Consider the following 14,184-nt stretch of genomic DNA (forward strand, 5'->3'; position numbering starts at 1 on the left):
ATCTGAGGTATGAAGTTTTTGTACTCAGCCCCTATCCAATACACAGTGGGATATTGGTCATTTTGCACTTCCTACGGCTTCCACTAGATGTCAGCAGTCTTTAGAAACTTGTTTGATGCTTCTACTCTAAAGGAGGGGCTATTAAGAGCTCTTTGAGTGAGTGGTCTGGCAGAGCGTCACAGGCTCAGTCTCGCCCGCTCACTTGAAAGGTAGCTTACGTTCCACTTCATTTCTGAAGACAAAGGAATTGTCCGGTTGGAACATTATTGAAGATTTGTTAAAAACATCCTAAAGATTGATTCTATACATTGTTTGATGTGTTTCTACTAACTGTAACCAAGCTTTTTTCACTTTTCGTCTGAAACTAGTGAACGAGCTTTATGAATGTGGATTACTGGACTGAACGCATAACAAAAAGGAGCTATTTTGACAAATGATGGACGTTATCGAACAAAACAAACACTTATTTTGGAACTGGGATTCCTGGGAGTGCATTCTGATGAAGATCATCAAAGGTAAGTGAATATTTATAATGCTATTCTGACTAATGTTGACTCCACTACATGGCGGATATATGTATGGGCTCTGAGCTCTCTACTCAGATTATAGCATGATGTGCTTTTTCGGTAAAGTTTTTTTTTCAATCTGACACAGCGGTTGCATTAAGGAGAAGTGGATCTAAAATTCCATGCATAAAACTTGTATCTTTTATCAATGTTTATTATGAGTATTTCTGTAAAATTGATGTGGCTCTCTGCAAAGTCACTCTGCAAAGTTTTTGGAACTACTGAACGTAACGCGCCAATGTAAACTCAGATTTTTGGATATAAATATGAACTTTACCGAACAAAACATACATGTATTGTGTAACATGAAGTCCTATGAGTGTCATCTGATGAAAATCATCAAAGGTTAGTGATTAATTTTATCTATATTTCTGCTTTTTGTGACTCCTCTCTTTGGTTGGAAAATGGCTGAATGCTTTCTGTGACTAGTTGCTGACCTTTTTGAAATCGGACACTGTGGTTGGATTAACGAGAAGTTTATCTATAAAATGGTGTAAAATACTTCTATGTTTGAGGAATTTTAATTATGGGATTTCTGTTGTTTTGAATTTGGCGCCCTGCAGTTTCACCGGCTGTTGAGAGGTGGGACGCTCACATCCCGAACGGTCCCAGAGTGGTTAACTAATGACACATTTTAAGAAAATGTTGAGCAATGTAATAACTTTTCAAATAAGTTACACTACACGTTCTGTTGGCAACGCTATCCTTACAAACCGCATAGCATATTGTGACCTGACTAGATCATAAAGGAACAATTGTCCAGACAGAGGATTGAGTTTACGAATTGACGGTTTATTAACCCAACTTCACACAGGCTACTGTTTGGCCGTAGCCCATGCCAAATAAATGAATGATACCCAACAAACCAACCAAGACCTTCTCTTGTGAAGGCCAGACGTAAGTGGGAGAACAATGGCTAAACCTGGTCTTAACTTCCAATGCTCCATCCCCCTGCCCAACCCCCCTCCACGCCACTCCGCCAACCACCAGGATGCCCGGCATCAGAACATTCTAGGCATTCCCTTGATTGGCAGATAGCAGGTTGATTGGCATGTCAGACCCCGCGAACACTGAGTACTGGTAAGTACAACACAACCAACTAATAGCCTAACACATAACACATAGCTGTCTGTGCGGGTCGCTACAATACCATTACAGCAGTAAGTACTGGTATGTTAGCTAGCTACCTCGTAAATTGGCTACTAATACATCGAACTTGCAAGTATATTAACTATTTGCTATCTAACTACCTACCTAACATTTGACTTGATTATTCACGTCATTCTTAGATAAGTGGTATAGTCTTTGTGCGTTCTCAATGGACATGAATTCGCTCTGGCTATCTACTCCAATTTTGTAACAGAAAGGGGAATGAACACTTCTTACTGGGCAAATTCAGGTAGTCCATCCGTGTTTCAGTTTGTTTTCTTCCTTATGGTGCCTAATGACCACAACCCAGGTGAGCTAGTAGAATAGATCAATAGGCTATGTGAAACGGCCTATCATCCCCAAGGACTGGATTGAGAAACACATGATGACATATAAGAGACTAAACAGATTATTAACACTAAAACACTTCAAACACACACTTTCTTGAAAGTATGGAAGTATTGACAAGTCACAAACCTCAACATTGTGGCACTGTCCATTCGATTAGTGAGACATTATACACCACAGTATTTTCTAGTATACAGTCTAGGGCCTCTAGCCATCTAATGAAGTAGCCAGTGACTGAGGGAGAATTAATCATGTGTTGAAAGGAATGGAGCTGGTCCTTTCACAGAGACGTCAAACATCAACGTGCCACTAACGTTAACCACGCACAGCCACAGAAATGCGCTATCTTATTCCATTACACTCACTGGCGCTCTGCATACCGGGACTGCATCCCAAATGGCACCCTATTCCCTATAATAGGGAAAAATAAAGGTTCATGATATTTTGGTGAATTGAAGCTACACTCTTAGAAAAAAGGGTTCCAAAAGGGTTCTTCAGCTGTCCCCATAGGAGCACCCTTTTGGGTTCCATGTAGAACTCACTGCGGAAAGGGTTCTACATGGAACCAGAACGGTTATACCTGGAACCAAAGGGTTCTTTAAAGGGTTCTCCTATGGGGACAGAAGAAGAAACGTTTTAGGTTCTAGATAGCACCTTTTTTGTATGAATTGAACAAACGCAAAAGACGGGATGAAAAAAAGAGGTCTTCCAAACTTTTAAAGAATGGTGGATTGACAGTGATTAATTATAATGAATGCCAAAACAAGCCAGAAGAAAGATAGTGGGTGAGGAAAAGACTTCCATCAAGAGAGAGATGGAAGGATGACCAACCAATAAAGTGTAAAGGTAAGGAGGCTCTAAAGCTATGATATTCACCTTCCCTCCTTGATGGTTGCCAAACTACTGGTTAAAATGTTTCTATTTGAATTATTAACTGTTTGGAGTTGTTTGGATACCTACATGTATTATCTTCAAAAAATGTGGATGTTTATTGTCTCTGTTCATCTCTCGCCCCTTCTTCCTCTCATATTTCTCCAAACAGAGGATGGCCACGGCCTCTCCAGCCCATCAGGTCAAACTGACCTCACATGGCAAAGGTAAGAACAAGACAAGGTACACTTACAGTAACTTGACAACTCTGTCTGCCACAGACCTATATTACACTGCCATAGTAATGACCGTAAAACACAAGAGCTTTCTTCTGAGAGAAACCTAACTTTACTTGCCCTCTTCCCCCCCCAAACCCCTCTCCAGGTCTGTCCATCCTTGGTCCCACTGGGGATAAGAACCGGTAGCTTGGTCCCAGATCTGTTTGTGCTATCATGTCAACTCCTTGTCATACCAAACATGACAAGGAGTGGCATGATGGCACAAACAAACACAGGCTAAAGTACCAGTCTCATGTAGCAGATGTCAGCTAGCTTGATGAAACCCTTATTGGGTAAATAGCCAATGCCAACAGGTGAATGCAGAGGTAAGAGTGGATTACTCAGACATACAAAGAAATGCACTTAACTGTCTACACTATTTTTGACACAAATGTACTGTCTTTGACAGTCAACTGGATGTTCTGGTGCCTCTCAGGCATTTCAAAATATTGATTGGGGACCTCCTTGCTGAGGAATATGATGGTTTTACTTGAATATTTGTATTATTATTGTACACTGCTCAAAAAAATAAAGGGACCACTTAAACAACACAATGTAACTCCAAGTCAATCACAATTCTGAGAAATCATACTGTCCATTTAGGAAGCAACACTGATTGACAATACATTTCACATGCTGTTGTGCAAATGGAATAGACAACAGGTGGAAATTATAGGCAATTAGCAAGACACCCCCAATAAAGGAGTGGTTCTGCAGGTGGTGACCACAGACCACTTCTCAGTTCCTATGCTTTCTGGCTGATGTTTTGGTCACTTTTGAATGCTGGCGGTGCTTTCACTCTAGTGGTAGCATGAGACGGAGTCTACAACCCACACAAGTGGCTCAGGTAGTGCAGCTCATCCAGGATGGCACATCAATGCGAGCTGTGGCAAGAAGGTTTGCTGTGTCTGTCAGCGTAGTGTCCAGAGCATAGAGGCACTACCAGGAGACAGGCCAGTACATCAGGAGATGTGAAGGAGGCCGTAGGAGGGCAACAACCCAGCAGCAGGACCGCTACCTCCACCTTTGTGCAAGGAGGAGCAGGAGGAGCACTGCCAGAGCCCTGCAAAATGACCTCCAGCAGGCTACAAATGTGCATGTGTCTGCTCAAACGGTCAGAAACAGACTCCATGAGGGTGGTATGAGGGCCCGACGTCCACAGGTGGGAGTTGTGCTTACAGCCCAACACCGTGCAGGACGTTTGGCATTTGCCAGGGAACACCAAGATTGGCAAATCCGCCACTGGCGCCCTGTGCTCTTCACAGATGAAAGCAGGTTCACACTGAGCACATGTGACAGACGTGACAGTCTGGAGACACTGTGGAGAACGTTCTGCTGCCTGCAACATCCTCCAGCATGACCGGTTTGGCGGTGGGTCAGTCATGGTGTGGGGTGGCATTTCTTTGGGGGGCCGCACTGCCCTCCATGTACTCGCCAGAGGTAGTCTGACTGCCATTAGGTACTGAGATGAGATCCTCAGACCCCTTGTGAGACCATATGCTGGTGCGGTTGGCCCTGGGTTCCTCCTAATGCAAGACAATGCTAGACCTCATGTGGCTGGAGTGTGTCAGCAGTTCCTGCAAGAGGAAGGCATTGATGCTATGGACCGCCCGTTCCCCAGACCTGAATCCAATTGAGCACATCTGGGACATCATGTCTCGCTCCATCCACCAACGCCACGTTGCACCACAGACTGTCCAGGAGTTGGTGGATGCTGTAGTCCAGGTCTGGGAGGAGATACCTCAGGAGACCATCCGCCACCTCATCAGGAGCATGCCCAGGCGTTGTAGGGAGGTGTTGGCCTTTCTAGGGAGTTTTTCCTAGCCACCGTGCTTCTACACCTGCATTGCTTGCTGTTTGGGGTTTTAGGCTGGGTTTCTGTACAGCACTTTGAGATATCAGCTGATGTATGAAGGGCTATATAAATACATTTGATTTGATACAGGCACGTGGAGGCCACACACACGACTGAGCCTCATTTTGACTTGTATTAAGGACATTACATCAAAGTTGGATCAGCCTGTAGTGTGGTTACCACTTTAATTTTGAGTGTGACTCCAAATCCAGACCTCCATGGGTTGATACATTTGATTTCCATTGATAATTTTTGTGTGATTTTGTTGTCAGCACATTCAACTATGTAAAGAAAAAAGTATTTAATAAGAATATTTCATTCATTCAGATCTAGGATGTGTAATTTTTTGGAGCAGTGTATATTATTTTGCATTTTATAAATTGTGTATCAGGGCTCCCTTGCAAAAAGAGACCTTGGTCTCAATAGTGACTCCCTGTTAAAAGTTTAATAAATACATAGCATTGACATATAATTCTCATGAATCATACTAACTAGTATGATCATAAAATGTCCCTTTTTATTTTCAACCTTATTTTCTCACCATTTTCTGTAATACATTCTTGTGTGCATCATATGAATAAAAATGCATTTCTTAGCAACAAATGTTTGTGTGAGTCAAAATTATGGCCCGACCAATTCCAATGCTTTTTGGACCAAAATGCAGATGTGGCACTGACGTTATCTACAGGAAACATTGCAGACATCGATTACAAGTAGCAAATGTTGCTTGAACAGTTTGTTTTCCAAGGACCACACTGAAAAAGGGTTGTTTCATGTTTTCATGCATCATCATGTGCCCTTTTAAGCTGTATATATTTTTAGATACATTTTTTTCCATAAATAAATCAAGCTCGCATGCACACACACACCTCCCTTTCCAAGTTCTCCCAAGGCAGAACAACTTCTATCTATTCCACCCAACACTGCAGTGATGTGCACGGCAGCAGCATTTCAATCTAGTCTCCCTATCTCCCCCTTTCTACATAACTCACTTTTTCAACCCTCCTTTCTTTCTGTCTAAGAAGAGGTGGATAGGTAGAGGAGGTGTAGTCAGGCAGTGTCAGGGGGTCGTATATCCTGAGCACCTGTCTGAGCAGTACATAAAGCAGGCCTGGGGAATTACACCCTGATGTCAGCCTGATGCAGCTCAGCTCCTCAAGGACCTTCAGCACTAAAAAACAGGGGGAGAAAGAAAGTGAGAGTTGGAGAGAAAGTGAAATAGAGAGAGATAATTTCATCAGTAAGAGGCACAAGAAGAAGACAGAAGTGTTATGGCAGGACACAGGGCACAGAGAGGACACTAGAGTTAAAGGGACGGAAGAATGTAAATCGCTGGCCTCTCGAAATCCGCAGCAAACTCCCACCCAAGTTTGAGGTCTTCTGATTGGTCCGGGACACAGATAACCAGGCCACCGTTTCATCTATGGGATCATGGGAAATCCTCACACAAAGTATGCCCACAATTTCTTGAGCAAACAAAAAAGTAGGCAACTGAAAAATATTGGGGGAAAAATCCGTAACCCTATGAAAATCCCACCTCATCCATTTCCTAGTCATACAAATCAAATGAGCATGATAAACGATGCTGCGTTTAATTTATTAACCTGCCAGCTCCGAGTAGTTCTCAGTGATGTTTTGTTCCGGCCCACTGTGTGCTGTTTTTCTCTCTCTAAACACCAACATCTCTTTGTGTGTGTGTGTGTGTTGACTCTCATCCTCCTGTGGTTAATTACTGCACTCATACAAACACATCTCATAAGCTTCTGTCTCGCCACAGATAAATCCCCGGACGCATGGAGTGGAGAGACATTGGCGTTGATGCAGGTCAGGTTGTGTTTCTCATCCCTCGTTTTAAAATCAGGTTTGTCTCTTTGACAGCATTCTGTAAAAGAAATAGGGACAGAAGTGTGTGTGTGAAGGAAGGAAATGTGGGAGTGTGTGTCTTCAGGGTGACTTTGAGACGTTTGCCCTCACTGCACAGGACCACAGGGGAATGGCTGGTGTGTGTGCACACGCTGAGATGCATATCTGTGTGTGTGAGTGTATTAGTTATAAACCAGGCTATAGAGGTGAAAGGCAGCCAGTTAATGTTGTTAAAAACTCAATTTCGGCTTTAACATCCCGAGAGGAGCACTGGGACTGCCAAGGTGCTGGGGTGGAGCGAACGAGTTTCACCACTACATCAATAACCACCCCCTCTATCTTTTAAACTATTTTTATTTATGAATTCCTTCTCACTTCCCAAAGTCTCTCTTACACGCTCTCCATCCTCACTTCTTAATCTGGTTCTCTTACACTTTCCCTCTATCCTCTTAACTCTCTTGTCACTCTTTAATTCTCACCTCTTTACTCTCTTTTCCCCTCTTAAAACAAAACTTACTATTTTACCCTGGATCCCTGGCCCTAATTCCCTATAATAGTGCCCTGAAAGTATTCTGACCTGTTGACTTTTTAAACATTTTGTTATGTTACAGCCTTATTCTAAAATAGATTAAATACTATTATTTGTCTCATCAATCTACACACAATACCCAATAATAACAAAGCGAAAACACGTTTTTAGAATATTGTGCAAATTTATCAAATACAAAAATATAAATACCTTTTTTACATACTATAAGTATTCAGACCCTTTGCTTTGAGACTCTAAATTGAGCTCAGGTACATCCTGTTTCCATTGATCATCCTTGAGATGCAAAAACCAAGCCATGAGCTCAAAAAAATTGAGAGCTCCGGGACAGGATTGTGTCGAGGTATAGATCTGGGAAGGGTAACAAAACATTTCTGCAGCATTGGAGGTCCCCAAGAACACAGTGGCCTCCATCACAGTGGCCTCCAGAACCCAATGGTCACTTTGACAGAGCACCAGAGGTCCTCTGTGGAGATGGGAGAACAGTCCAGAAAGATAACCATCTCTGCAGCACTACACCAATCAGGCCTTTATGGTAGAGTGGCCAGACGGAAGCCACTCCTCAGTAAAAGGCACATGACAGCTCGCTTGGAGTTTGAGAAACATGGTCTGATGAAACCAAGATTGAACTATTTTTGCTTGAATGCCAAGAATCACATCTGGAGGAAACCTGGCACCATCCCTACGGTGAAGCATTGTGGTGGCAGGATGTGGGGATGTTTTTCACTGGCAGGAACTGGGAGACTAGTCAGGATCGAGGGAAAGATGAACGGAGCAATGTACAGAGAGATCCTTGATGAAAACCTGCTCCAGAGTGCTCAGGACCTCAGACTGGGGTTAAGGTTCACCTTCCAACAGGACAACGACCATAAGCACACAGCCAAGACAATGCACCAGTGGCTTCGGGACAAGTCTCTGAATGTCCTTGAGTGGCCCAGCCAGAGGCAGAACTCGAACCTGATCGAACATCTGAGAGACCTGAAAATAGCTGTGCAGCGACGCTCCCCATCCAACCTGAAAGAGAAGAATGTGCCAGGCTTGTAGGATCATACCCAAGTAGACGAGGCTGTAATCGCTGCCAAAGGTGCTTCAACAAAGTACTGAGTAAAGGGTCTTTACTTATTTACTTATGTAAATGTGATATTTCAGTTTTTGTGTAGATTGTGTAGATTGAGGGGGAAAACTATTTAACGTAACGTAACAAAATCTGGAAAAAGTCAAGGGGTCTGAATAGTTTCCGAATGCTTTGTATAGGGGAATAGGGTGCCACTTGGGATGAAGGCCATCTCTCTCTCTACGAGGTCAGTACCCTTACCCTTTCCAGTCTTTAGAGACTCTAATTGTCTTCTGTATTGACTATTGGGTGTTGATTCCTGATTTTTGTGGGATAGAAATTGATTCCACCGGGTGTGTGTTAGGGATGTGACAAATGGAAAAACAATACTAACGTTTAAACAGCAATTTTTTTAAATCAGTTTTCCGTTAAAACAATAATCAAAATTCAAAAAATTCCATGTGAACTCAAAATGTAGCTGCGCTGCTGCCAGCAATGGTTTGGGTATCATGGTGCGTCCCTTTCAAATGGTTAAGCACTGCACCTGTACTACCATTACCGTACCTCAATTCCACCTCATTTAACTCATTTAACAAAGTATTGCCATACAGGACTTTGTTCATATTGTCGCTTGCCTTTCTCTGCCCCCCCCCCCCTCCCCCACTGTTAACGATGATGCCGTAGTGGTGAAGAGTAGACTCCAAAATAATTGATCCCTTGACTTCTTGCACGTCAAGATTAGATTCCACTAGGAAGATTAAGTATGTTTGTAACGGAGGAGACTGATTAGTTGCCGTACTTCCAAGAACACAAACCCTTGCATCTTTCATAGCGTGCTAGCAAAGGAGGGAGAGCTGGGAGGGGCACAGTATAGGCAGGTCGGTCACCGGAGACAGTCAGAACCGTGCACTATGAAAAACTCGCAATGGAATACTGTATGGAGAGCGCTAGAGAGCGAATGAGAGATAATCCCACCACCATTGATGTGGAGCTGGCTTGCAGTCAAATGGCACACAAATGGCACTCCTTTTTCTATGCTCTGAGCTGAGAGAGGAATGGCAGGACTAACGTATTTCTTGCCACTTCCACTCTCTGTCTGTGTGCCAAATGTCCCCATAATTCCGCCTTTTGGGGTATATACGCTCCCTCATGGGGTACTATAGACACACACCTCAAACATTTCATGTATGCTTTATCTGTCCATTCTGTGAGACATTTAGCTTGTGATTTTGTTTGTAATGTCACATCTATAACACTGTAATTGCCCACATATAACATATTTCTAGCTGAGTTGCTTTATGTTGAGAGTGTTTAGCATGCAGGGCAGGTCCCAATCCACCAGTGGTGTGTAATAACAGAGGTAGGTGTGTGTAGCTCATTTCAGCAGTAGTGAGTGTCGCGATAATAGTGAGCTATGTGTGTGCACGTGTGTGCGTGTGTGTAGGGCCCATTCCAGTAGTAATGAGTGATCACAGCCTAACTCGGGGGTCTCATCACTCTGCTAACGGATGCCTGAGGAAAGCGGGTAAGTCCGCTAACGCCAAATACAGACAGCATTGAGCTAAAACCTCATTCACCTTTGGGCTGGAAGGCAGTTGTGTGTGTCTGCTTGTTTTATAGAACGAAATGTGCATGCAAGAGGCCAGCAGGACATGTGTGTGTATCCAGAGCGTTGATGGATACAGAAGCACTACCAGAGCACTGTAGATTGTACCAAACGGATTTACTCTTCAATAAGAATACATTAAGAAAAAAATAGTACAGTCACTTAAACATCTCTTCCTCGCTCACTCGCCCACCCGCTCCCTCACACCAACAGTGTGCATATGGCAGCGGCTGCTGTTATGAGTTGGTACAGACTGTCAGCAGACGCTAGTCGACCTTCCTACACACTCTGCAGGGTCTTAACCCATTTCAACACTGCAGTGTCTTAGCCCGTTCTAAAACGGAGGTGTCTCAACACATTTTACTGCTAATGTCTCAACACATTTTAACACACCACAGTGCCATAACACATTTCTACACCCTGCAATGTCTTACCACGTACGGATGTTTTACAATTTCTGGCAATGGTTTAATGTGCCTGCTTTTATGGGGGGGGGGGGTTGTCGGCCAAAAGCAGTCTACACTGGGTAATGGACACACTCCTGCTCTGCACCGTCTTTACACATTTTAACACTGCAGTGTCTCAACTTATTCATAAGGCATTTTAATCACCCAGAATAGTTAAGGGAAAACACGTTCTAAAGCAGGACTGGCACTTAACTGACAGACGCATTGTGAATGTTGCGTTAATGTTACGGGGGTGTCAGTGGGATGACAGTCAACGTGACTGTGGCTCTGGCCAGGGCTGAGTGGTTACTCAGGGACAGTGGATGTCCAGTCCCCATACAGACCATTCATTACACTGGCCTCCTATTTGATGGCAGTGGGGGAAGACTGGACAGCACGGAGCTACGGTCTCATCCATCCCAACATCACTGGACACATCCCTGATTCTCATTACGATAACGCACACAGGCCATCACATACAACACAGAGACCATCTTTCACGAAGTATAGTACTGTATATACACAAAAGCACATGTGCTCAATGTACTGTACACACACACACAATCGTTCACAACACTGTACACACTCACACCCACACCCACACACCATAAACTTACATTCACTACTTACACACAGCTTTATACATACCACATCTGAAACAGCATCACTTCATGAAATAATATTTTAATTGGCTTAGTTAAATGTTTTTAATATATCTGTTCTGTTCAGTTATAAACGTTATTTTTATCAGTACGCGAGTGCTTGAGGTAAGCTATCAGATAAAGTTCAACATGGTGTTTTTGATGACTGACTGTTTTGATCTCACTCGGTCTCTCTATAGGTGACAGATAACTAGTGTTGCACAGCCTGACTACATCAGCACCACAGGAAGATTACCTGGCTCTCAGTAGGATGTTCGAGGAAGATCTGGTGTAAAAAATATCACAGGTGACAGCTGGGTGTGTGCATGCAACCACAATAGACACAGACAGACATGTCCATACACGCACAAACATGCAGGTCCATGTGCACGCACGCCCACAGGTCCCCAACAGCATGCACAATCACACACATTCAGGAAACCAGTGCTGTCTGGGAAACTGACCTGCTTGTCCATGAATGGGATTTTCAAGCAGGAATACTGTCTGTTTTCAAAGCAAAGAAAAGGTATGCGAACCCTTTGGAATTACCTGGATGTCTGCATAAATTGGTCATCAAATTTGATCTGACCACCTATAGTTGAAGTGGGAAGTTTACATACACTTAGGTTGGAGTCATTAAGACTTGTTTTTAAACCACTCCACAAATTTCTTGTTAACAAACTATAGTTTTGGCAAGTTGGTTAGGACATCTACTTTGTGCATGACACAAGTCATTTTTCCAACAACTGTTTACAGACAGATTATTTCACTGTATCACAATTCCAGTATGTCAGAAGAAGTTGACATACACTTTGACTGTGCCTTTAAACAGCTTGGAAAATTCCAGAAAATTATGTCATGGCTTTAGAAGCTTCTGATAGGCTAATTGACATAATTTGAGTCAACTGGAGGTGTACCTGTGGATGTATTTCAAGGCCTACCTTCAAACTCAGTGCCTCTTTGCTTGACATCATGGGAAAATCAAAAGAAATCAGCCAAGAACTCAGAAAAAAATTGTAGACCTCCACAAGTCTGGTTCATCCTTGGGAGCAATTTCCAAATGCCTGAAGGTACCACGTTCATCAGTACAAACAATAGGACGCAAGTATAAACACCATGGGACCACGCAGCAGTCATACCTCTCAGGAAGGAGACGCGTTCTGTCTCTTAGAGGTGAACGTACTTTGGTGCGAAATGTGCAAATCAATACCAGAACAACAGCAAAGGATCTTGTGAAGATGCTGGAGGAAACAGGTACAAAAGTATCTATATCCACAGTAAAATGAGTCCTATATTGCCATAACCTGAAAGGCCGCTCAGCAAGGAAGAAGCCACTGATCCAAAACCACCATAAACAAGCCAGACTATGGTTTGGTCTGGTCTGATGAAACAAAAATAGAATTGTTTGGCCATAATGGCCATTGTTATGTTTGGAGGAAAAAGGGGGAGGCTTGCAAGCTGAAGAACACCATGAGCATCATGGTTTGGGGCTGCTTTGCTGCTTCAGGGCCTGGACAGCTTGCTATCATCGACGGAAAAATGTATTCCCAAGTTTATCAAGACATTTTGCAGGAGAATGTTAGGCTCTGTCCACCAATTGAAGCTCAACAGAATTTGGGTGATGCAACAGGACAACGACCTAAAACACAGAAGTAAATCAACAACAGAATGGCTTCAACATAAGAAAATATGCCTTCTGGAGTGGCACAGTCATAGTCCTGACCTCAACCCGATTGAGATGCTGTGGCATGAACTCAAGAGAGCAGTTCACACCAGACATCCTAAGAATATTGCTGAACTGAAACAGTTTTGTAAAGAGGAATGGTCCAAAATTCCTCCTGACCGTTGTGCAGGTCTGATCCGCAACTACAGAAAACATTTGGTTGAGGTTATTGCTGCCAAAGGAGGGTCAACCAGTTATTAAATCCAAGGGTTCACATACGTTTGTGAACGTTTACACGGTGTGTTCAATAAAGACATGAAAACGTATAATTGTTTGTGTGATATTAGTTTAAGCAGACTGTGTTTGTTTATTGTTGAGACTTAGATGAAGTTGAAATCAAATTGTATGACCAATTTATGCGGAAATACAGGTATTTCCAAAGGGTTCACATACTTTTTCTTGCCACTGTAATTCTGTACTTCGATCCTACTCATAGTCTTCTAAAGATGAGGTATTTCATTCACACACATAACCTTAGTTCCCTTTACAAGTGGTGTAGCATTACATCTCAGCAGTTATGCTCAAATGGCAAGTCAAATAGGACGTGTAATTAAAGGACGTCGGCACGTCGCTCGCGGAGCTTGGCATTGGTTTTTCCGAGTGGCTGGCTCCGGTGGGTGCTTACATCAGCAATCAGGAAACGCACCAGCGTCGATTGCCTCCCAAGGACGTGGGGAATGCCAAAGCGTGAATATAATTGGGTTGCCGTTAAAAGGAAGGGCCGCCACATGCTGCTTACCTTGTTGCCGCAGAATCTGTCGAAGAAAATGTCATAGTAGCCAACGATGGCCTGGAAATGAAATATGAGAGGGTTGTTAGAATGTGACATTACAACAACCCCTGGGGGCCTGTTCCAAATGGCACCCTATTCCCTACATAGTGCACTACTTTTGACCTATGGGCCCTGGTCAAAAGTAGTGCACTACATGGGTCATTCTACAGAAGTGGTTTAAATTGTTTGAAAACAAATAAGTCACCAGCTTAGGACATTTATTTAAATCATGACATTCATTCCAAGACAATAACAAACATAGTAAAAAATCATTGTTTATTTATATATTTTTCCACAATTTGTTACGTTACAGCCTTATTCTAAAATGGATTTAAACCGTTTTTTTCTCCTCATCAATCTACACACAATACCCCATAATGACAAAGCAAAAACAGGTTTTCATAAATTTTTGCTAACAAAAAATAAATCTGATATATCACATTTCCATAAGTATTCAGATCTTTTA

The 14,184-nt window shown here is 43.0% G+C and overlaps 1 pseudogene; it reads right to left on the reverse strand.

Moving 5' to 3' along the window:
- LOC109895301 (protein arginine N-methyltransferase 3-like) overlaps positions 1–14,184 on the reverse strand; it is a 114,249-nt pseudogene that overhangs the window by 11,418 nt on the left and 88,647 nt on the right.

Source organism: Oncorhynchus kisutch, linkage group LG8 (genome assembly GCF_002021735.2).
Source record: "Oncorhynchus kisutch isolate 150728-3 linkage group LG8, Okis_V2, whole genome shotgun sequence".
In the NCBI taxonomy this organism is placed as follows: Eukaryota; Metazoa; Chordata; class Actinopteri; order Salmoniformes; family Salmonidae; genus Oncorhynchus; species Oncorhynchus kisutch.